The sequence below is a fragment of the Phyllobates terribilis genome, unplaced genomic scaffold, assembly GCF_046119375.1.
Source record: "Phyllobates terribilis strain yellow unplaced genomic scaffold, ASM4611937v1 Scaffold_13__5_contigs__length_258822181, whole genome shotgun sequence".
Lineage (NCBI taxonomy): Eukaryota > Metazoa > Chordata > Amphibia > Anura > Dendrobatidae > Phyllobates > Phyllobates terribilis.
Window position 1 is genome coordinate 112,030,326 of NW_027362773.1, and position 24,782 is coordinate 112,055,107.

General features: G+C 47.4%; 1 protein-coding gene across 9 annotated transcripts in view; it reads right to left on the bottom strand.

Moving 5' to 3' along the window:
- The window catches only part of LOC141173900 (transmembrane protein 272-like), an 81,179-nt gene that overhangs the window by 18,608 nt on the left and 37,789 nt on the right, over positions 1–24,782 (bottom strand). The window lies entirely within an intron of this gene.

The following is a 24,782-nucleotide window of genomic DNA, read 5'->3' on the forward strand; positions in this document are numbered from 1 at the left end:
TGCATCCGTGTGTCATCAGTGTTTTGCATCCGTGTATCATCAGTGCTTTGCATCCGTGTGTCATCAGTGTTTTGCATCCGTGTGTCATCAGTGTTTTGCATCCGTGTGTCATCAGTGTTTTGCATCCGTGTGTCATCAGTGTCTTGCATCAGTGTGTCATCAGTGTTTTGCATCCGTGTGTCATCAGTGTTTTGCATCCGTGTGTCATCAGTGTTTTGCATCCGTGTGTCATCAGTGTTTTGCATCCGTGTGTCATCAGTGTCTTGCATCAGTGTGTCATCAGTGTTTTGCATCAGTGTGTCATCAGTGTTTTGCATCCGTGTGTCATCAGTGTTTTGCATCAGTGTGTCATCAGTGTTTTGCATCCGTGTGTTATCATTTTTTTGCATCAGTGTGTCATCAGTGTTTTGCATCCGTGTGTCATCAGTGTTTTGCATCCGTGTGTCATCAGTGCTTTGCATCCGTGTGTCATCAGTGTTTTGCATCCGTGTGTCATCAGTGTTTTGCATCCGTGTGTCATCAGTGTTTTGCATCCGTGTGTCATCAGTGTTTCGCATCCGTGTGTCATCAGTGCTTTGCATCCGTGTGTCATCAGTGCTTTGCATCCGTGTGTCATCAGTGTTTTGCATCCGTGTGTCATGAGTGTTTTGCATCCGTGTGTCATGAGTGTTTTGCATCCGAGTGTCATCAGTGTTTTGCATCCGTGTGTCATCAGTGTTTTGCATCCGTGTGTCATCAGTGTTTTGCATCCGTGTGTCATCAGTGTTTTGCATCCGTGTGTCATCAGTGTTTTGCATCCGTGTGTCATCAGTGTTTTGCATCAGTGTGTCATCAGTGTTTTGCATCAGTGTGTCATCAGTGTTTTGCATCAGTGTGTCATCAGTGTTTTGCATCCGTGTGTCATCAGTGTTTTGCATCCGTGTGTCATCAGTGTTTTGCATCCGTGTGTCATCAGTGTTTTGCATCAGTGTGTCATCAGTGTTTTGCATCCGTGTGTCATCAGTGTTTTGCATCCGTGTGCCAGTGTTTTGCATCAGTGTGTCATCAGTGTTTTGCATCCGTGTGTCATCAGTGTTTTGCATCCGTGTGTCATCAGTGTTTTGCATCCGTGTGTCATCAGTGTTTTGCATCAGTGTGTCATCAGTGTTTTGCATCCGTGTGTCATCAGTGTTTTGCATCCGTGTGTCATCAGTGTTTTGCATCAGTGTGTCATCAGTGTTTTGCATCCGTGTGTCATCAGTGTCTTGCATCAGTGTGTCATCAGTGTTTTGCATCAATGTGTCATCAGTGTTTTGCATCCGTGTGTCATCAGTGTCTTGCATCAGTGTGTCATCAGTGTTTTGCATCAGTGTGTCATCAGTGTTTTGCATCCGTGTGTCATCAGTGTTTTGCATCAGTGTGTCATCAGTGTTTTGCATCCGTGTGTCATCATTTTTTTGCATCCGTGTGTCATCAGTGTTTTGCATCCGTGTGTCATCAGTGCTTTGCAACCGTGTGTCATCAGTGTTTTGCATCCGTGTGTCATCAGTGTTTTGCATCCGTGTGTCATGAGTGTTTTGCATCCGAGTGTCATCAGTGTTTTGCATCCGTGTGTCATCAGTGTTTTGCATCCGTGTGTCATAAGTGTTTTGCATCCGAGTGTCATCAGTGTTTTGCATCCGTGTGTCACCAGTGTTTTGCATCCGTGTGTCACCCGTGTTTTGCATCCGTGTGTCACCCGTGTTTTGCATCCGTGTGTCATCAGTGTTTTGCATCCGTGTGTCATCAGTGTTTTGCATCCGTGTGTCATCAGTGTTTTGCATCCGTGTGTCATCAGTGTTTTGCATCCGTGTGTCATCAGTGTTTTGCATCCGTGTGTCATCAGTGTTTTGCATCAGTGTGTCATCAGTGTTTTGCATCCGTGTGTCATCAGTGTCTTGCATCAGTGTGTCATCAGTGTTTTGCATCAATGTGTCATCAGTGTTTTGCATCCGTGTGTCATCAGTGTTTTGCATCCGTGTGTCATCAGTGTTTTGCATCAGTGTGTCATCAGTGTTTTGCATCCGTGTGTCATCAGTGTCTTGCATCAGTGTGTCATCAGTGTTTTGCATCAATGTGTCATCAGTGTTTTGCATCCGTGTGTCATCAGTGTTTTGCATCTGTGACACCCCAGGGGTCTGGTTGCCACAGTGATAGAGATATTACGTCTGAGAGCAGGTGGGAGGTCTCTTGGTCAGGGATCCTATGCATGCCACACCTCCTGCCCAGTCCTGGGAGGGGAAGATCTTCCCCTATATAAACCTAGGGCTGAGGCAGGGTTAGTGAGTAGAGAAGAAGTAGAGACAGAGAAGCAGATATAGGAAAAGAACATCAGGAGCTCTGTGGGAACAGTGCTACAAGGAGTCAGGGGCTGGCAGCTGCAGAGCTCGCCCTGACTGAGAAGTATCACCTGACCCGGAGTCCGAGGCTGTGGGGACTAATCTCTACCCAGCAGCAGAAACCGACCGGCAGGGGATTGCAGGTCCTCTGGCCCAGAAACCCGAAGGCACGGTCACACGCGTGGGACCAGCACCGCCATCGTGGAGCGGAAGCCATTAGAAGGCCCCGAGTCACCGGTCATACGGGTGAGCACCACACGGTACACTCAGGGACGTGGGCTACTTTTACCCGCCTCTAGCAAGGTAGCCAGAAGAGTACAGTTAGTTGGGAAGGCCTACAACTCTGCCTGGCCAGGGGAGATCCCATCTGCTCAAGGACTGACCAGGCCCCGATTGCTAGCAAGTACTCCGGGAGGGTCTATCTTTGACACCAGTAAAGACCCTGAACTACACCGCATCGTCTCTGAGTGGTTCCTGCTACCCCCATCATCCACGTCGGCTGCCCGGAGGCCATACCCCTCCCGTTGGGGGTTATACCATCCACGCTGCACCATCCTTCCACCGGCCTCAGCGGTCTGCCCTGCAGCGGCAGCTCCATAGCTGCATTCAACGGGTGGCGTAGTCATCCACCATCTACTGCTAATAGACTGCCACTTAGTCTGACTCCCTGGGCACGGACCGGGTCACCGCCACGAGACTACTACCCCCATCTGATTCGGCTCCGGGTAGGCTCCCGCGTGCGCAACGCTGCGCGACTCAGGCCCAGGGGCGCGTCAACTTTTGGCGTAGTCGGCAGGATTTCGTGCCCGCAACCACCGGGTACTGCGTGCCTGAAAAAGAGACTTTTAAAACTTACCATCCGTGAAGATTCCCGCCATCCGGCGCCATCTTCAGCCTTCTTCCCGCCATCCGTGAGGTTTTCCCGCCATCCGGCGCCATCTTCAGCCTTCTTCCCGCCATCCGTGGAGTTTTCCCGCCGTTGGCCGCCATCTTGAAGACGCCAACGGGAAGAAGAGGGGCGTGGACTCCGAAAGCGCGCGAGAACTGAAGCCCCGCCTCACGTCCGGACGTTGCGTAAGGTCCTGGAAGGAGCCCAGCAGACGCCGACGTCACAGGAGCGCGACGGAAGGTCCTCAACCCTGACGATCCACTGCGGAGCCGCGGCCTACGGAAGAGGATCATCGCAAGGTAGGCCACGGTCCACTAGGGGGGAGAAGGATGTCGGATACGGAGGAGAGCTTCACCGCTTCAACCCCCGCCAGCGCCACCGCTGTTGCGGTCATGCCTTTCACCATGCCCTATATCCCGGGGGCAGCCTGGCTACCCCAGTACTCAGGGGAGTCCCATACCCTGCATGACTTTAGAGAAAAGCTGGATAGCCTCTTCCAGGTGTACCCCCTCACAGAGGAGCAAAAAGTGAGCATCCTGGTGGCCCAACTAACCGGGGCAGCCCAAAGGGAGGTAAAGTCCTGGCCACCTGGGGGGAGGACTGTCGCGGGGATACTAACCCGGCTGAGGGACACCTTTGATACCCGCACCTCAGCCGAGATCAAGCTTAGATTCTACGGGTGCAAACAGCGGGCACATGAGAGTATAAGGGACTATGCCCTGAACCTACAAGAGGCCCTGAGAGCCATTAAGCAGACCGACCCTGACGGCGTGGGAGACGAGGACAGGCTGTTGACTGAACAATTTATAGAGGGTTTATATTGCAATGCCCACCGAACCCAGTTGCGGGCAATGGCCTTACAGGACCCTCATCTGGGATTTGCACAGTTCAAGGACAGAGCCATCCGGGTGCTTCGAGAACCGGCACCCGGTGGCGTTGTGACCCACAGACGCCCCACTACCACTTACCACCAGGAGGCGGCGCCCTTGTCGGCAGGGCCTGTGGGAGCTGATGCGCAGGCTTTGAACAATGACCCGGCTCCAGACCTGCACCATCAGGTCCAAGAGCTAGCTAAAAGCGTTGCTGCGCTAACCCGAACTGTGCAGTCTTTACAGGTTTCCACTCCAGGGAAGATCCAGCTGGCATCCGGACCGGAGGACATCCCGTGGCGTCGACCAAGGAGGACCCCACCGGCCAGAGGAAGACCCAGCGACCGATACAACGAGGACGGACGACCCATCTGCCGCCGCTGCAATCAACCCGGACATATGGCAAGGTACTGTCCTTTAAACTGGCACAACCTGGGGTAGAGGGCCAACCCCCAGGAAAAAGATCACCAGGCCCATCGAACTGGCGCGACAAATATGTGGGAGGACGTCCAGTCTTACCCGTGGTACTGGATGGCATTCCTATGAGTGCCCTGCTGGACACCGGGTCACAGGTCACCACCATCCCGTACGTGCTCTTCAAGCAGTACTGGAATGACTCGGATATCACCCGCTACCCTGACGACGACTTGAGTATCATCGCCAGCAATGGTCAGCCCGTGCCACAGATTGGATTTAAAGAGGTGACCATTAAAATCGGTAGAGTCGAATTGGCGGCACAGGGACTGATCATTGTAGACATTGACAAACACGAGAGTCACCCAAAGATAACTCTAGGAACTAATGTAATTGAAAATTGTCTTGCAGAGGTGATTTTCCTTTTACAGCAGGTTGCCAAGAACGCCAGCTCCGGCCAGCAGCGAGTGCTCCAGAAAGAGATCCGGGCACTGATGCGACGGCAACAGCTAGAACTCTCCGGTGGTGAGATTGGTAGCGTGCGAATGTGTGACCCTTTCCCTATTGCCATGCCCCCAAAAAGTGAAATGATGATTTGGTGCCAGGCAGCTATTGGTCTGAGAGATAGAGATTACCAGGCAATGGTAGAACCAGTTTACTCAGACAGTAGGCCCACCATTTTGACAGCACGGGGGGTGGTCAATGTACGCCATGGGAGGGTGCCCGTTCGCATAATAAATATCGGGAAGAGGGAAGTGTACCTGCCCCGGTATGCCACGCTAGCCAAATTGTATACCATCAATCAAGATTCCATACAGTCCGTAGAACCCTTGCCTCCATCTTCCCCGGAGGAAGGTAACGGCTCTAAGAAAACGATGGAGGACTGGTGTCAGCAACTACATTTGGGTACTGACTCCACTCCCTCACACCAGAAACAGGGAGTCTATCGGGTGGTTCAAGAGTACGAGAGAGTGTTTAGTAAACACCCGTTAGACTTCGGGCGAGTCAAGGGGGTAGAACACCACATCCCCACGGGAGACCATCCTCCCATAAAAGAGAGGTATCGACCCGTACCCCCTGCACACTACCAACACGCCAAGGGGATGCTTAGAGACATGAAGGAGGCTGGGGTGATCAGGGATAGCTGTAGCCCCTGGGCAGCTCCACTAGTCTTAGTCAAAAAGAAAGACAACACCATGAGGATGTGTGTAGATTACCGGAAAATCAACCGTATCACACACAAGGATGCGTACCCCTTACCAAGGATAGAGGAGTCTTTGGCTGCTTTAAGATCTGCTAACTTCTTCTCTACCTTGGATCTCACTAGTGGGTACTGGCAGGTTCCTGTAGCAAAGGCGGACCGGGAGAAGACCGCATTCACCACCCCGATGGGACTTAGCGAGTTTACCTGCATGCCGTTCGGACTCTGCAACGCACCAGGAACCTTCCAACGATTAATGGAGTGCTGTCTGGGCCACAGAAACTTCGAGACGGTCTTGTTGTACCTGGACGATGTCATCGTATATTCCAAGACGTATGAGGACCACCTGAAACACCTGGCGGAAGTGTTCGAAGCTCTGGCAAGCTACGGCCTAAAGGTGAAACCCTCCAAGTGCCACCTCCTGAAACCAAAGGTGCAGTACCTGGGACACGTGGTGAGCGCTGACGGAGTGGCTCCCGACCCTGATAAGATCACCGCAATTAAGGAATGGCCAAGTCCCTCCAGTGTAAAAGAAGTGCGGCAGTTCCTCGGGTTGGTAGGCTATTACCGCAGATTCATCCCCGGTTTCACCAAAAAGGCAGCTCCTATGCAGGACCTCCTGATAGGCCAGTCCCGGAAGGCCAAGAACCAGAAGCCACCCTTCAGATGGGAGAAGTTAGAAGAAGAGTCCTTCCGCCAGCTGAAGATGGCCCTCACGGGGGATGAAATCCTGGCGTACCCTGATTACAGCCAGCCCTTTATCCTCTACACCGACGCAAGTAACATCGGGCTAGGAGCCGTGCTGTCCCAGATCCAGCAGGGGAAAGAACGAGTAATCGCTTACGCCAGCCGAAAACTGCGACCCACCGAGAGAAACCCTGAGAATTACAGCTCATTTAAGCTAGAGTTCCTGGCAGTGGTGTGGGCAGTCACCGAACGCTTTAAGCACTACCTCGCTTCTTCCCGGTTCATCGTGTACACGGATAACAACCCGTTGACACACCTGGACACGGCAAGACTCGGTGCCCTAGAGCAGAGATGGATGGCCTGTCTGTCCAACTACGAGTTCACAATCAAATACCGGGCAGGACGCTCTAATACCAACGCGGACGCCCTGTCCAGGATGCCAAACCTACCGGACGTAGGAGAAGATCCAGAGGGACTGGAAGAAGTTGAACTCCCCGCGTTCCACCGTCATGGGACTATCCAGTATTCCCATCGGGTAAAGAGTAAGCAAGCCGCTACGTTTAACCCCTTGCCTCACTACAACTGGGAGGAAACGCAAGACAGTGACCCTGCCGTCCGACTGGTGAAGGAGATGCTGACTCGGCCAGAGGCTCGCCTTGACCCAGACGCTCCGGAGGAAGCCAAGCAACTATGGGCTGAGAAGAGTCGACTGTTCCTTTACAAGGGGAAGTTGTGCCGCAGAATGGTTAACTCCCGGACGCATGAACTAATCTGGCAAGTAGTGGTGCCACGAAGAGACGCAGCCATGGTGATGGAGGCATACCACGACGGGGCTGGACACTTCGGATGGAAGAAGCTGGAGTTCCTGCTGCGCGAGCGGTTTCACTGGGTAGGCATGAGGGGAACCATCGAGAGGTGGTGCAGAGACTGTGGCCCGTGCAACCTAAGAAGGAAGGACCGTGCCAGCCAGAAGACTCCCCTGCAGTCCATCGTCACCCGGCAGCCGTTGGAACTGGTAGCCTTGGATCATGTAAAACTGACCCCAAGCAGAAGTGGCTACGTCTACGCACTAACCATCGTGGATCACTACTCCCGGTTCTTGGTTGTCGTCCCCGTCAAGGACTTAAAAGCTCGAACAGCAGCTAGAGCCTTCCAGCAGCATTTCTGCCGTCCACACGGGTAACCGGACCAAGTGTTGACAGACCAGGGACCTGCCTTTGAAGCGGAGGTCTTCCAAGAATTCTGCACTCTGTATGGCTGCCGGAAGATAAGGACAACACCCTATCATCCGCAAACTAATGGACTTTGTGAGAAAATGAACCAGGTGGTAATGGATCTTCTGAAAACGTTGCCCCTGGAAGAACGCAGTCTGTGGCCTGAGAAGCTGCCCGATCTGGTGGACCTATACAACCACATCCCGGTAGGTTCCACCAACTGTACCCCGGCTTACCTAATGAGGGCGAGACCTGGTAAGTTACCTGTTGACCTGGAAATGGGAGTCCTGACACCCGAGGACACTTCACCAGAAGCAGACTGGGACACAGAGAGGCAGCAGCAGTACCGGAGAGTACAGGAGAGTGTGGAGCGAAGTCTCTGTCAGGCTAGGGAAAGACAAGAGAAAACTTACAACCAGTATGCTCCCGCTGTTCCCCTGGTACCCGGAGAGCAGGTCTTGAAGAGAAAAAGACGGCTCCACAAGTTGGACGACCAGTGGGAGAAGGACCCGTACACCGTACTGCCCTCAAGCCACGACAACCCAAAGGTCTGTACCATCAGTAAAGACGGAGGGGAAACCACGACCATTGTATCCCGGGATCACCTGAAGAAGTGTCCCGAACAGCTACGGAACCCTGAAGAGGAACAAGAAGACCCTCGACCCGTAGAGGAAAGGGAAGACATGGTTAGTACTGTGCTCGGAGACTTCCCTCGGTCTTGGACTCAAGTCAATGGCGCAGTTGTGGTACCCGTACTCACCTTCCTCCAACCAGCATCCCAAGCACCTACGGAGCGACAGGTAGAGCTGGAAGAGCAGCCGGTCCAGGAGGCAGAAGACTCCACACAAGCAGAACAGGAGGATCAACCCTCTGCTTATAGTGAGCCTGCCGTACCCCTAGTGAGCCAAGGAGCCGGTAGACAGCTGCCCAGTTTACCCTTGACAGCTCCTACACCCTGTAGTTCAGGGCTAGACAGTCAGCTCCGTAGGTCCACTAGGGCCACTAGAGGCCAGTTACCCTCACGTTGGAGGATTTGAAGTGTATAAATTGTTTTATTTGTGGTTACCTGTTTTTCTTGTTGCTTGTGTATAATTATGTGTTTCTAGTTGTTTATAGGAGTCTTTGGTGGATTTACCGGGAATCCTGTGTACATAGTTAGAGCGTAACCCAGGACGGACTAAAGACTGTTAAGGACTCGGGGTAGTATAGACCCCTACCTGGTTACGTCTCCCTGTTTTGGTGAAATGGACACCTTGCTTTTCTTCAAAAACTGCACCCGGTTGCGGACACGCCGTGACCATCTTTATATGTTTTTCTTATTGTACTATTATTGTTTATACCTTGTTATGTTTTTCCAAAAATATGTTTAGTCCCGGAGTACTAAATTTCACTAGGGGGGAATGTGACACCCCAGGGGCCTGGTTGCCACAGTGATAGAGATATTACGTCTGAGAGCAGGTGTGAGGTCTCTTGGTCAGGGATCCTATGCATGCCACACCTCCTGCCCAGTCCTGGGAGGGGAAGAACTTCCCCTATATAAACCTAGGGCTGAGGCAGGGTTAGTGAGTAGAGAAGAAGTAGAGACAGAGAAGCAGATATAGGAAAAGAACATCAGGAGCTCTGTGGGAACAGTGCTACAAGGAGTCAGGGGGTGGCAGCTGCAGAGCTCGCCCTGACTGAGAAGTATCGCCGGACCCGGAGTCCGAGGCTGTGGGGACTAATCTCTACCCAGCAGCAGAAACCGACCGGCAGGGGATTGCAGGTCCTCTGGCCCAGAAACCCAAAGGCACGGTCACACGCGTGGGACCAGCACCGCCATCGTGGAGCGGAAGCCATTAGAAGGCCCCGAGTCACCGGCCATACGGGTGAGCACCACACGGTACACTCAGGGACGTGGGCTACTTTTACCCGCCTCTAGCAAGGTAGCCAGAAGAGTACAGTTAGTTGGGAAGGCCTACAACTCTGCCTGGCCAGGGGAGATCCCATCTGCTCAAGGACTGACCAGGCCCCGATTGCTAGCAAGTACTCCGGGAGGGTCTATCTTTGTCACCAGTAAAGACCCTGAACTACACCGCATCGTCTCTGAGTGGTTCCTGCTACCCCCATCATCCACGTCGGCTGCCCTGAGGCCATACCCCTCCCGTTGGGGGTTATACCATCCACGCTGCACCATCCTTCCACCGGCCTCACGGTCTGCCCTGCAGCGGCAGCTCCATAGCTGCATTCAACGGGTGGCGTAGTCATCCACCATCTACTGCTAATAGACTGCCACTTAGTCTGACTCCCTGGGCACGGACCGGGTCACCGCCACGAGACTACTACCCCCATCTGATCCGGCTCCCACGTGCGCAACGCTGCGCGACTCAGGCCCAGGGGCGCGTCACATCCGTGTGTCATCAGTGTCTTGCATCAGTGTGTCATCAGTGTTTTGCATCAGTGTGTCATCAGTGTTTTGCATCCGTGTGTCATCAGTGTTTTGCATCAGTGTGTCATCAGTGTTTTGCATCCATGTGTCATCATTTTTTTGCATCCGTGTGTCATCAGTGTTTTGCATCCGTGTGTCATCAGTGTTTTGCATCAGTTCTTCGCATCCGTGTGTCAGCAGTGTTTCGCATCCGTGTGTCATCAGTGTTTCGCATCCGTGTGTCATCCGTGTTTTGCATCCGTGTATCATCAGTGCTTTGCATCCGTGTGTCATCAGTGTTTTGCATCCGTGTGTCATGAGTGTTTTGCATCCGTGTGTCATGAGTGCTTTGCATCCGAGTGTCATCAGTGTTTTGCATCCGTGTGTCATCAGTGTTTTGCATCCGTGTGTCATCAGTGTTTTGCATCCGTGTGTCATCAGTGTTTTGCATCAGTGTGTCATCAGTGTTTTGCATCAGTGTGTCATCAGTGTTTTGCATCCATGAGTCATCAGTGTTTTGCATCCATGAGTCATCAGTGTTTTGCATCAGTGTGTCATCAGTGTTTTGCATCAATGTGTCATCAGTGTTTTGCATCAGTGTGTCATCAGTGTTTTGTATCAGTGTGTCATTGGAATGTCCGTTTTTACCATCCGTGTTTTGCATCAGTTTTTTGCATCTGTATGTCACCCGTGCGACTAGTTTTTACCATCCGTGTGTCATCCATGTTTTGCATCAGTGTTTTGCATCCGTGTGTCATCAGTGTTTTGCATCCGTGTGTCATCAGTGTTTTGCATCCGTGTGTCATCAGTGTTTTGCATCAGTGTGTCATCAGTGTTTTGCATCAGTGTGTCATCAGTGTTTTGCATCCGTGTGTCATCAGTGTTTTGCATCAGTGTATTGCATCAATGTGTCATCAGTGTTTTGCATCAGTGTGTCATCAGTGTTTTGCATCCATGTGTCATCAGTGTTTTGCATCAATGTGTCATCAGTGTTTTGCATCAGTGTGTCATCAGTGTTTTGCATCCGTGTGTCATCAGTGTTTTGCATCCGTGTGTCATCAGTGTTTTGCATCAGTGTGTCATCAGTGTTTTGCATCAGTGTGTCATCAGTGTTTTGCATCCGTGTGTCATCAGTGTTTTGCATCCGTGTGTCATCAGTGTTTTGCATCCGTGTGTCATCAGTGTTTTGCATCCGTGTGTCATCAGTGTTTTGCATCAGTGTGTCATCAGTGTTTTGCATCCGTGTGTCATCAGTGTTTTGCATCAGTGTTTTGCATCAATGTGTCATCAGTGTTTTGCATCAGTGTGTCATCAGTGTTTTGCATCAATGTGTCATCAGTGTTTTGCATCAGTGTGTCATCAGTGTTTTGCATCCGTGTGTCATCAGTGTTTTGCATCAGTGTGTCATCAGTGTTTTGCATCAGTGTGTCATCAGTGTTTTGCATCCGTGTGTCATGAGTGTTTTGCATCCGTGTGTCATGAGTGTTTTGCATCCGTGTGTCATGAGTGTTTTGCATCCGTGTGTCATGAGTGTTTTGCATCCATGAGTCATCAGTGTTTTGCATCAGTGTGTCATCAGTGTTTTGCATCAATGTGTCATCAGTGTTTTGCATCAGTGTGTCATCAGTGTTTTGTATCAGTGTGTCATTGGAATGTCCGTTTTTACCATCCGTGTTTTGCATCAGTTTTTTGCATCTGTGTGTCACCCGTGCGACTAGTTTTTACCATCCGTGTGTCATCCATGTTTTGCATCAGTGTTTTGCATCCGTGTGTCATCAGTGTTTTGCATCCGTGTGTCATCAGTGTTTTGCATCCGTGTGTCATCAGTGTTTTGCATCAGTGTGTCATCAGTGTTTTGCATCAGTGTGTCATCAGTGTTTTGCATCCGTGTGTCATCAGTGTTTTGCATCAGTGTATTGCATCAATGTGTCATCAGTGTTTTGCATCAGTGTGTCATCAGTGTTTTGCATCCATGTGTCATCAGTGTTTTGCATCAATGTGTCATCAGTGTTTTGCATCAGTGTGTCATCAGTGTTTTGCATCCGTGTGTCATCAGTGTTTTGCATCCGTGTGTCATCAGTGTTTTGCATCAGTGTGTCATCAGTGTTTTGCATCAGTGTGTCATCAGTGTTTTGCATCCGTGTGTCATCAGTGTTTTGCATCCGTGTGTCATCAGTGTTTTGCATCCGTGTGTCATCAGTGTTTTGCATCCGTGTGTCATCAGTGTTTTGCATCAGTGTGTCATCAGTGTTTTGCATCCGTGTGTCATCAGTGTTTTGCATCAGTGTTTTGCATCAATGTGTCATCAGTGTTTTGCATCAGTGTGTCATCAGTGTTTTGCATCCGTGTGTCATCAGTGTTTTGCATCAGTGTGTCATCAGTGTTTTGCATCAGTGTGTCATCAGTGTTTTGCATCCGTGTGTCATGAGTGTTTTGCATCCGTGTGTCATGAGTGTTTTGCATCCGTGTGTCATGAGTGTTTTGCATCCGTGTGTCATGAGTGTTTTGCATCCGTGTGTCATCAGTGTTTTGCATCAGTGTGTCATCAGTGTTTTGCATCAGTGTGTCATCAGTGTTTTGCATCCGTGTATCATCAGTGCTTTGCATCCGTGTGTCATCAGTGTTTTGCATCCGTGTGTCATCAGTGTTTTGCATCCGTGTGTCATCAGTGTCTTGCATCAGTGTTTTGCATCAGTGTGTCATCAGTGTTTTGCATCCGTGTGTCATCAGTGTTTTGCATCAGTGTGTCATCAGTGTTTTGCATCAATGTGTCATCAGTGTTTTGCATCAGTGTGTCATCAGTGTTTTGCATCAGTGTGTCATTGGAGTGTCCGTTTTTACCATCCGTGTTTTGCATCAGTTTTTTGCATGTGTGTGTCACCCGTGCAACTAGTTTTTACCATCCGTGTGTCATCCATGTTTTGCATCAGTGTTTTGCATCAGTGTGTCATCAGTGTTTTGCATACATGTGTCATCAGTGTTTTGCATACGTGTGTCATCAGTGTTTTGCATCCGTGTGTCATCAGTGTTTTGCATCAGTGTTTTGCATCAATGTGTCATCAGTGTTTTGCATCAGTGTGTCATCAGTGTTTTGCATCCATGTGTCATCAGTGTTTTGCATCAATGTGTCATCAGTGTTTTGCATCAGTGTGTCATCAGTGTTTTGCATCAGTGTGTCATCAGTGTTTTGCATCCGTGTGTCATCAGTGTTTTGCATCAGTGTGTCATCAGTGTTTTGCATCAGTGTGTCATCAGTGTTTTGCATCCGTGTGTCATCAGTGTTTTGCATCCGTGTGTCATGAGTGTTTTGCATCCGTGTGTCATGAGTGTTTTGCATCCGTGTGTCATGAGTGTTTTGCATCCGTGTGTCATCAGTGTTTTGCATCAGTGTGTCATCAGTGTTTTGCATCAGTGTGTCATCAGTGTTTTGCATCCGTGTGTCATCAGTGCTTTGCATCCGTGTGTCATCAGTGTTTTGCATCCGTGTGTCATCAGTGTTTTGCATCCGTGTGTCATCAGTGTCTTGCATCAGTGTTTTGCATCAGTGTGTCATCAGTGTTTTGCATCCGTGTGTCATCAGTGTTTTGCATCACTGTGTCATCAGTGTTTTGCATCAATGTGTCATCAGTGTTTTGCATCAGTGTGTCATCAGTGTTTTGCATCAGTGTGTCATTGGAGTGTCCGTTTTTACCATCCGTGTTTTGCATCAGTTTTTTGCATGTGTGTGTCACCCGTGCGACTAGTTTTTACCATCCGTGTGTCATCCATGTTTTGCATCAGTGTTTTGCATCAGTGTGTCATCAGTGTTTTGCATACGTGTCATCAGTGTTTTGCATCCGAGTGTCATCAGTGTTTTGCATCCGTGTGTCATCAGTGCTTTGCATCCGTGTGTCATCAGTGTTTTGCATCCGTGTGTCATCAGTGTTTTGCATCCGTGTGTCATCAGTGTTTTGCATCCGTGTGTCATGAGTGTTTTGCATCCGAGAGTCATCAGTGTTTTGCATCCGTGTGTCATCAGTGTTTTGCATCCGTGTGTCATCAGTGTTTTGCATCCGTGTGTCACCCGTGTTTTGCATCCGTGTATCATCAGTGTTTTGCATCAATGTGTCATCAGTGTTTTGCATCAGTGTGTCATCAGTGTTTTGCATCAATGTGTCATCAGTGTTTTGCATCAGTGTGTCATCAGTGTTTTGCATCCGTGTGTCATCAGTGTTTTGCATCCGTGTGTCATCAGTGTTTTGCATCAGTGTGTCATCAGTGTTTTATCAGTGTTTTGCATCCGTGTGTCATCAGTGTTTTGCATCAGTGTGTCATCAGTGTTTTGCATCCGTGTGTCATCAGTGTTTTGCATCCGTGTGTCATCAGTGTTTTGCATCAGTGTGTCATCAGTGTTTTGCATCCGTGTGTCATCAGTGTTTTGCATCAGTGTTTTGCATCAATGTGTCATCAGTGTTTTGCATCAGTGTGTCATCAGTGTTTTGCATCCATGTGTCATCAGTGTTTTGCATCAATGTGTCATCAGTGTTTTGCATCCGTGTGTCATGAGTGTTTTGCATCCGTGTGTCATGAGTGTTTTGCATCCGTGTGTCATGAGTGTTTTGCATCCGTGTGTCATCAGTGTTTTGCATCCGTGTGTCATCAGTGTTTTGCATCAGTGTGTCATCAGTGTTTTGCATCCGTGTATCATCAGTGCTTTGCATCCGTGTGTCATCAGTGTTTTGCATCCGTGTGTCATCAGTGTTTTGCATCCGTGTGTCATCAGTGTTTTGCATCCGTGTGTCATCAGTGTCTTGCATCAGTGTTTTGCATCAGTGTGTCATCAGTGTTTTGCATCCGTGTGTCATCAGTGTTTTGCATCAGTGTGTCATTGGAGTGTCCGTTTTTACCATCCGTGTTTTGCATCAGTTTTTTGCATGTGTGTGTCATCCGTGCGACTAGTTTTTACCATCCGTGTGTCATCCATGTTTTGCATCAGTGTTTTGCATCAGTGTGTCATCAGTGTTTTGCATACATGTGTCATCAGTGTTTTGCATACGTGTGTCATCAGTGTTTTGCATCCGAGTGTCATCAGTGTTTTGCATCCGTGTGTCATCAGTGCTTTGCATCCATGTGTCATCAGTGTTTTGCATCCGTGTGTCATCAGTGTTTTGCATCCGTGTGTCATCAGTGTTTTGCATCCGTGTGTCATGAGTGTTTTGCATCCGAGAGTCATCAGTGTTTTGCATCCGTGTGTCATCAGTGTTTTGCATCCGTGTGTCATCAGTGTTTTGCATCCGTGTGTCACCCGTGTTTTGCATCCGTGTATCATCAGTGTTTTGCATCCGTGTGTCATCAGTGTTTTGCATCCGTGTGTCATCAGTGTTTTGTATCCGTGTGTCATCAGTGTTTTGCATCCGTGTGTCATCAGTGTTTTGCATCAGTGTGTCATAAGTGTTTTGCATCCGTGTGTCATCAGTGTTTTGCATCCGTGTGTCATCAGTGTTTGCATCCGTGTGTCATCAGTGTTTTGCATCCGTGTGTCATCAGTGCTTTGCATCCGTGTGTCATCAGTGTTTTGCATCAGTGTGTCATCAGTGTTTTGCATCCGTGTGTCATCAGTGTTTTGCATCCGTGTGTCATCAGTGTTTTGCATCAGTGTGTCATCAGTGTTTTGCATCCGTGTGTCATCAGTGTCTTGCATCAGTGTGTCATCAGTGTTTTGCATCAATGTGTCATCAGTGTTTTGCATCCGTGTGTCATCAGTGTTTTGCATCCGTGTGTCATCAGTGTTTTGCATCCGTGTGTCATCAGTGTTTTGCATCCGAGTGTCATCAGTGTTTTGCATCAGTGTGTCATCAGTGTTTTGCATCCGTGTGTCATCAGTGTTTTGCATCCGTGTGTCATCAGTGTTTTGCATCCGTGTGTCATCAGTGTCTTGCATCCGTGTGTCATCAGTGTTTTTCATCCGTGTGTCATCAGTGTTTTGCATCCGTGTGTCATCAGTGTTTTGCATCAGTGTGTCATCAGTGTTTTGCATCCGTGTGTCATCAGTGCTTTGCATCCGTGTGTCATCAGTGTTTTGCATCAGTGTGTCATCAGTGTTTTGCATCCGTGTGTCATCAGTGTTTTGCATCCGTGTGTCATCAGTGTTTTGCATCAGTGTGTCATCAGTGTTTTGCATCCGTGTGTCATCAGTGTTTTGCATCCGTGTGTCATCAGTGTTTTGCATCAGTGTGTCATCAGTGTTTTGCATCCGTGTGTCATCAGTGTCTTGCATCAGTGTGTCATCAGTGTTTTGCATCCGTGTGTCATCAGTGTTTTGCATCCGTGTGTCATCAGTGTTTTGCATCCGTGTGTCATCAGTGTCTTGCATCAGTGTGTCATCAGTGTTTTGCATCCGTGTGTCATCAGTGTTTTGCATCCGTGTGTCATCAGTGTTTTGCATCCGTGTGTCATCAGTGTCTTGCATCCGTGTGTCATCAGTGTTTTTCATCCGTGTGTCATCAGTGTTTTGCATCCGTGTGTCATCAGTGTTTTGCATCAGTGTGTCATCAGTGTTTTGCATCCGTGTGTCATCAGTGTTTTGCATCCGTGTGTCATCATTTTTTTGCATCCGTGTGTCATCAGTGTTTTGCATCAGTGTGTCATCAGTGTTTTGCATCCGTGTGTCATCAGTGTTTTGCATCAGTGTTTTGCATCAATGTGTCATCAGTGTTTTGCATCAGTGTGTCATCAGTGTTTTGCATCCATGTGTCATCAGTGTTTTGCATCAATGTGTCATCAGTGTTTTGCATCAGTGTGTCATCAGTGTTTTGCATCCGTGTGTCATCAGTGTTTTGCATCAGTGTGTCATCAGTGTTTTGCATCAGTGTGTCATCAGTGTTTTGCATCCGTGTGGCATGAGTGTTTTGCATCCGTGTGTCATGAGTGTTTTGCATCCGTGTGTCATGAGTGTTTTGCATCCGTGTGTCATGAGTGTTTTGCATCCGTGTGTCATCAGTGTTTTGCATCAGTGTGTCATCAGTGTTTTGCATCCGTGTATCATCAGTGCTTTGCATCCGTGTGTCATCAGTGTTTTGCATCCGTGTGTCATCAGTGTTTTGCATCCGTGTGTCATCAGTGTTTTGCATCCGTGTGTCATCAGTGTCTTGCATCAGTGTTTTGCATCAGTGTGTCATCAGTGTTTTGCATCCGTGTGTCATCAGTGTTTTGCATCAGTGTGTCATTGGAGTGTCCGTTTTTACCATCCGAGTTTTGCATCAGTTTTTTGCATGTGTGTGTCACCCGTGCGACTAGTTTTTACCATCCGTGTGTCATCCATGTTTTGCATCAGTGTTTTGCATCAGTGTGTCATCAGTGTTTTGCATACATGTGTCATCAGTGTTTTGCATACGTGTGTCATCAGTGTTTTGCATCCGTGTGTCATCAGTGTTTTGCATCCGTGTGTCATCAGTGTTTTGCATCCGTGTGTCATGAGTGTTTTGCATCCGAGAGTCATCAGTGTTTTGCATCCGTGTGTCATCAGTGTTTTGCATCCGTGTGTCATCAGTGTTTTGCATCCGTGTGTCACCCGTGTTTTGCATCCGTGTATCATCAGTGTTTTGCATCCGTGTGTCATCAGTGTTTTGCATCCGTGTGTCATCAGTGTTTTGCATCCGTGTGTCATCAGTGTTTTGCATCCGTGTGTCATCAGTGTTTTGCATCAGTGTGTCATAAGTGTTTTGCATCCGTGTGTCATCAGTGTTTTGCATCCGTGTGTCATCAGTATTTGCATCCGTGTGTCATCAGTGTTTTGCATCCGTGTGTCATCAGTGTTTTGCATCCGTGTGTCATCAGTGTTTTGCATCCGTGTGTCATCAGTGTTTTGCATCCGTGTGTCATCAGTGTTTTGCATCAGTGTGTCATCAGTGTTTTGCATCCGTGTGTCATCAGTGTCTTGCATCAGTGTGTCATCAGTGTTTTGCATCAATGTGTCATCAGTGTTTTGCATCCGTGTGTCATCAGTGTTTTGCATCCGTGTGTCATCAGTGTTTTGCATCCGTGTGTCATCAGTGTCTTGCATCAGTGTGTCATCAGTGTTTTGCATCAGTGTGTCATCAGTGTTTTGCATCCGTGCGTCATCAGTGTTTTGCATCCGTGCGTCATCATTTTTTTGCATCCGTGTGTCATCAGTGTTTTGCATCCGTGTGTCATCAGTGTTTTGCATCCGTGTGTCATCAGTGTTTTGCATCCGAGTGTCATCAGTGTTTTGCATCAGTGTGTCATCAGTGTTTTGCATCCGTGTGTCATCAGTGTTTTGCATCCGTGTGTCATCAGTGTTTTGCATCCGTGTGTCATCAGTGTTTTGCATCCGTGTGTCATCAGTGTCTTGCATCCGTGTGTCATCAGTGTTTTTCATCCGTGTGTCATCAGTGTTTTGCATCCGTGTGTCATCAGTGTTTTGCATCAGTGTGTCATCAGTGTTTTGCATCCGTGTGTCATCAGTGCTTTGCATCCGTGTGTCATCAGTGTTTTGCATCCGTGTGTAATCAGTGTTTTGCATCCGTGTGTCATCAGTGTTTTGCATCCGTGTGTCATCAGTGTTTTGCATCAGTGTGTCATCAGTGTTTTGCATCCGTGTGTCATCAGTGTTTTGCATCCGTGTGTCATCAGTGTTTTGCATCAGTGTGTCATCAGTGTTTTGCATCCGTGTGTCATCAGTGTCTTGCATCAGTGTGTCATCAGTGTTTTGCATCCGTGTGTCATCAGTGTTTTGCATCCGTGTGTCATCAGTGTTTTGCATCCGTGTGTCATCAGTGTCTTGCATCAGTGTGTCATCAGTGTTTTGCATCCGTGTGTCATCAGTGTTTTGCATCCGTGTGTCATCAGTGTTTTGCATCCGTGTGTCATCAGTGTCTTGCATCCGTGTGTCATCAGTGTTTTTCATCCGTGTGTCATCATTTTTTTGCATCCGTGTGTCATCAGTGTTTTGCATCCGTGTGTCATCAGTGCTTTGCATCCGTGTGTCATCAGTGTTTTGCATCCGTGTGTCATCAGTGTTTTGCATCCGTGTGTCATCAGTGTTTTGCATCCGAGTGTCATCAGTGTTTTGCATCCGTGTGTCATCAGTGTTTTGCATCCGTGTGTCATCAGTGTTTTGCATCCGTGTGTCATCAGTGTTTTGCATCCGTGTGTCATCACTGCTTTGCATCCGTGTGTCATCAGTGTTTTGCATCCGTGTGTCATCAGTGTTTTGCATCCGTGTGTCATCAGTGGTTTGCATCCGTGTGTCATCAGTGGTTTGCATCCGTGTGTCATCAGTGGTTTGCATCAGTGTGTCATCAGTGTTTTGCATCCGTGTGTCATCAGTGTTTTGCATCCGTGTGTCATCAGTGTTTTGCATCCGTGTGTCATCAGTGTTTTGCATCCGTGTGTCATCAGTGCTTTGCATCCGTGTGTCATCAGTGTTTTGCATCCGTGTGTCATCAGTGTTTTGCATCCGTGTGTCATCAGTGTTTTGCATCAGTGTGTCATAAGTGTTTTGCATCCGTGTGTCATCAGTGTTTTGCATCCGTGTGTCATCAGTGTTTGCATCCGTGTGTCATCAGTGTTTTGCATCCGTGTGTCATCAGTGCTTTGCATCCGTGTGTCATCAGTGTTTTGCATCAGTGTGTCATCAGTGTTTTGCATCCGTGTGTCATCAGTGTTTTGCATCCGTGTGTCATCAGTGTTTTGCATCAGTGTGTCATCAGTGTTTTGCATCCGTGTGTCATCAGTGTCTTGCATCAGTGTGTCATCAGTGTTTTGCATCAATGTGTCATCAGTGTTTTGCATCCGTGTGTCATCAGTGTTTTGCATCCGTGTGTCATCAGTGTTTTGCATCCGTGTGTCATCAGTGTCTTGCATCAGTGTGTCATCAGTGTTTTGCATCAGTGTGTCATCAGTGTTTTGCATCCGTGCGTCATCAGTGTTTTGCATCCGTGCGTCATCATTTTTTTGCATCCGTGTGTCATCAGTGTTTTGCATCCGTGTGTCATCAGTGTTTTGCATCCGTGTGTCATCAGTGTTTTGCATCCGAGTGTCATCAGTGTTTTGCATCAGTGTGTCATCAGTGTTTTGCATCCGTGTGTCATCAGTGTTTTGCATCCGTGTGTCATCAGTGTTTTGCATCCGTGTGTCATCAGTGTTTTGCATCCGTGTGTCATCAGTGTCTTGCATCCGTGTGTCATCAGTGTTTTTCATCCGTGTGTCATCAGTGTTTTGCATCCGTGTGTCATCAGTGTTTTGCATCAGTGTGTCATCAGTGTTTTGCATCCGTGTGTCATCAGTGCTTTGCATCCGTGTGTCATCAGTGTTTTGCATCAGTGTGTCATCAGTGTTTTGCATCCGTGTGTCATCAGTGTTTTGCATCCGTGTGTCATCAGTGTTTTGCATCAGTGTGTCATCAGTGTTTTGCATCCGTGTGTCATCAGTGTTTTGCATCCGTGTGTCATCAGTGTTTTGCATCAGTGTGTCATCAGTGTTTTGCATCCGTGTGTCATCAGTGTCTTGCATCAGTGTGTCATCAGTGTTTTGCATCCGTGTGTCATCAGTGTTTTGCATCCGTGTGTCATCAGTGTTTTGCATCCGTGTGTCATCAGTGTCTTGCATCAGTGTGTCATCAGTGTTTTGCATCCGTGTGTCATCAGTGTTTTGCATCCGTGTGTCATCAGTGTTTTGCATCCGTGTGTCATCAGTGTCTTGCATCCGTGTGTCATCAGTGTTTTTCATCCGTGTGTCATCAGTGTTTTGCATCCGTGTGTCATCAGTGTTTTGCATCAGTGTGTCATCAGTGTTTTGCATCCGTGTGTCATCAGTGTTTTGCATCCGTGTGTCATCATTTTTTTGCATCCGTGTGTCATCAGTGTTTTGCATCAGTGTGTCATCAGTGTTTTGCATCCGTGTGTCATCAGTGTTTTGCATCAGTGTTTTGCATCAATGTGTCATCAGTGTTTTGCATCAGTGTGTCATCAGTGTTTTGCATCCATGTGTCATCAGTGTTTTGCATCAATGTGTCATCAGTGTTTTGCATCAGTGTGTCATCAGTGTTTTGCATCCGTGTGTCATCAGTGTTTTGCATCAGTGTGTCATCAGTGTTTTGCATCAGTGTGTCATCAGTGTTTTGCATCCGTGTGTCATGAGTGTTTTGCATCCGTGTGTCATGAGTGTTTTGTATCCGTGTGTCATCAGTGTTTTGCATCCGTGTGTCATCAGTGTTTTGCATCAGTGTGTCATCATTGTTTGGCATCCATGTGTCATCAGTGTTTTGCATCAGTTTTTTGCATCTGTGTGTCACCCGTGCGACTAGTTTTTACCATCCATGTGTCATCCATGTTTTGCATCAGTGTTTTGCATCAGTGTGTCATCAGTGTTTTGCATACATGTGTCATCAGTGTTTTGCATCAATGTGTCATCAGTGTTTTGCATCAGTGTTTTGCATTAGTGTGTCATCAGTGTTTTGCATCAGTGTGTCATCAGAGTGTCCGTTTTTACCATCCATGTTTTGCATCAGTGTTTTGCATCAGTGTGTCATCAGTGTTTTGCATACATGTGTCATCAGTGTTTTGCATCAATGTGTCATCAGTGTTTTGCATCAGTGTGTCATCAGCGTTTTGCATCAGTGTGTCATCAGTGTTTTGCATCAATGTGTCATCAGTGTTTTGCATCAGTGTGTCATCAGTGTTTTGCATCAGTGTGTCATCAGTATTTTGCATCAGTGTTTCGCATCAATGTGTCATCAGTGTTTTGCATCAGTGTGTCATCAGTGTTTTGCATCAGTGTTTTGCATCAGTGTGTCATCAGTGTTTTGCATCAGTGTGTCATCAGAGTGTCCGTTTTTACCATCCCTGTTTTGCATCAGTTTTTTGCATCCGTGTGTCATCAGTGTTTTGCATCAGTGTGTCATCAGTGTTTTGCATCAGTGTGTCATCAGTGTTTTGCATCAGTGTGTCATCAGTGTTTTGCATCCGAGTGTCATCAGTGTTTTGCATCCGTGTATCATCAGAGTTTTGCATCCGTGTGTCATCAGTGTTTTGCATCCGTGTATCATCAGTGTTTTGTATCCGTGTGTCATCAGTGTTTTGCATCAGTGTGTCATCAGTGTTTTGCATCCGTGTGTCATCAGTGTTTTGTATCCGTGTGTCATCAGTGTTTTGCATCAGTGTGTCATCAGTGTTTTGTATCCGTGTGTCATCAGTGTTTTGCATCAGTGTGTCACCAGTGTTTTGCATCAGTGTGTCCTCAGTGTTTTGCATTAGTTTGTCATCAGTGTTTTGCATCAGTGTGTCATCAGAGTGTCCGTTTTTACCATCCTTGTTTTGCATCAGTTTTTTGCATCTGTGTGTCACCCGTGCGACTAGTTTTTACCATCCATGTGTCATCCATGTTTTGCATCAGTGTTTTGCATCAGTGTGTCATCAGTGTTTTGCATACATGTGTCATCAGTGTTTTGCATCAATGTGTCATCAGTGTTTTGCATCAGTGTGTCATCAGCGTTTTTCATCAGTGTGTTGTCATCAGTGTTTTGCATCCATGTGTCATCATTTTTTTGCATCAGTGTGTCATCAGTGTTTTATATCCGTGTCATCAGTGTTTTGCATCCGTGTGTCATCAGTGTTTTGCATCCGTGTGTCATCAGTGTTTTGCATCCGTGTGTCATGAGTGTTTTGCATCCGTGTGTCATGAGTGTTTTGCATCCGAGTGTCATCAGTGTTTTGCATCCGTGTGTCATCAGTGTTTTGCATCCGTGTGTCATCAGTGTTTTGCATCCATGTATCATCAGTGTTTTGTATCCGTGTGTCATCAGTGTTTTGCATCCGTGTGTCATCAGTGTTTTGCATCCGTGTGTCATCAGTGTTTTGCATCCGTGTATCATCAGTGTTTTGCATCCATGTGTCATCAGTGTTTTGCATCCGTGTATCATCAGTGTTTTGCATCCGTGTATCATCAGTGTTTTGTATCCGTGTGTCATCAGTGTTTTGCATCAGTGTGTCATCATTGTTTGGCATCCATGTGTCATCAGTGTTTTGCATCAGTGTGTCATCAGTGTTTTGCATCAGTTTTTTGCATCTGTGTGTCACCCGTGCGACTAGTTTTTACCATCCATGTGTCATCCATGTTTTGCATCAGTGTTTTGCATCAGTGTTTTGCATACATGTGTCATCAGTGTTTTGCATCAATGTGTCATCAGTGTTTTGCATCAGTGTGTCATCAGTGTTTTGCATCAGTGTGTCATCAGTGTTTTGCATCAGTGTTTTGCATCAGTGTTTTGCATCAGTGTTTTGCATCAATGTGTCATCAGTGTTTTGCATCAGTGTTTTGCATCAGTGTGTCATGAGTGTTTTGTATCCGTGTGTCATCAGTGTTTTGCATCAATGTGTCATCAGTGTTTTGCATCAGTGTGTCATCAGTGTTTTGCATCAGTGTTTTGCATCAGTGTGTCATGAGTGTTTTGTATCCGTGTGTCATCAGTGTTTTGCATCAATGTGTCATCAGTGTTTTGCATCAGTGTGTCATCAGTGTTTTGCATCAGTGTGTCATCAGTGTTTTGCATCAGTGTTTTGCATCAATGTGTCATCAGTGTTTTGCATCAGTGTTTTGCATCAGTGTGTCATCAGTGTTTTGCATCAGTGTGTCATCAGTGTTTTGCATCAATGTGTCATCAGTGTTTTGCATCTGTGTTTTGCATCAATGTGTCATCAGTGTTTTGCATCAGTGTTTTGCATCAGTGTGTCATCAGTGTTTTGCATCAGTGTGTCATCAGTGTTTTGCATCAATGTGTCATCAGTGTTTTGCATCAGTGTTTTGCATCAGTGTGTCATCAGTGTTTTGCATCAGTGTTTTGCATCAGTGTGTCATCAGTGTTTTGTATCCGTGTGTCATCAGTGTTTTGCATCAGTGTTTTGCATCAGTGTGTCCTCAGTGTTTTGCATTAGTTTGTCATCAGTGTTTTGCATCAGTGTGTCATCAGAGTGTCCGTTTTTACCATCCGTGTTTTGCATCAGTTTTTTGCATCTGTGTGTCACCCGTGCGACTAGTTTTTACCATCCGTGTGTCATCCATGTTTTGCATCAGTGTTTTGCATCAGTGTGTCATCAGTGTTTTGCATACATGTGTCATCAGTGTTTTGCATCAATGTGTCATCAGTGTTTTGCATCAGTGTGCCATCAGTGTTTTGCATCAGTGTGTCATCAGTGTTATGCATCAGTGTTTTGCATCAGTGTGCCATCAGTGTTTTGCATCAGTGTTTTGCATCAATGTGTCATCAGTGTTTTGCATCAGTGTGCCATCAGTGTTTTGCATCAGTGTGTCATCAGTGTTTTGCATCAGTGTTTTGCATCAGTGTGTCATCAGTGTTTTGCATCAGTGTTTTGCATCAATGTGTCATCAGTGTTTTGCATCAGTGTTTTGCATCAGTGTGTCATCAGTGTTTTGCATCAGTGTGTCATCAGTGTTTTGCATCAGTGTGTCATCAGTGTGTCATGAGTGCTTTGTATCCGTGTGTCATCAGTGTTTTGCATCAGTGTGTCATCAGTGTTTTGCATACATGTGTCATCAGTGTTTTGCATCAGTGTTTTGCATCAGTGTTTTGCATCAATGTGTCATCAGTGTTTTGCATTAGTGTGTCATGAGTGTTTTGTATCCGTGTGTCATCAGTGTTTTGCATCAGTGTGTCATCAGTGTTTTGCATACATGTGTCATCAGTGTTTTGCATCAATGTGTCATCAGTGTTTTGCATCAGTGTGTCATCA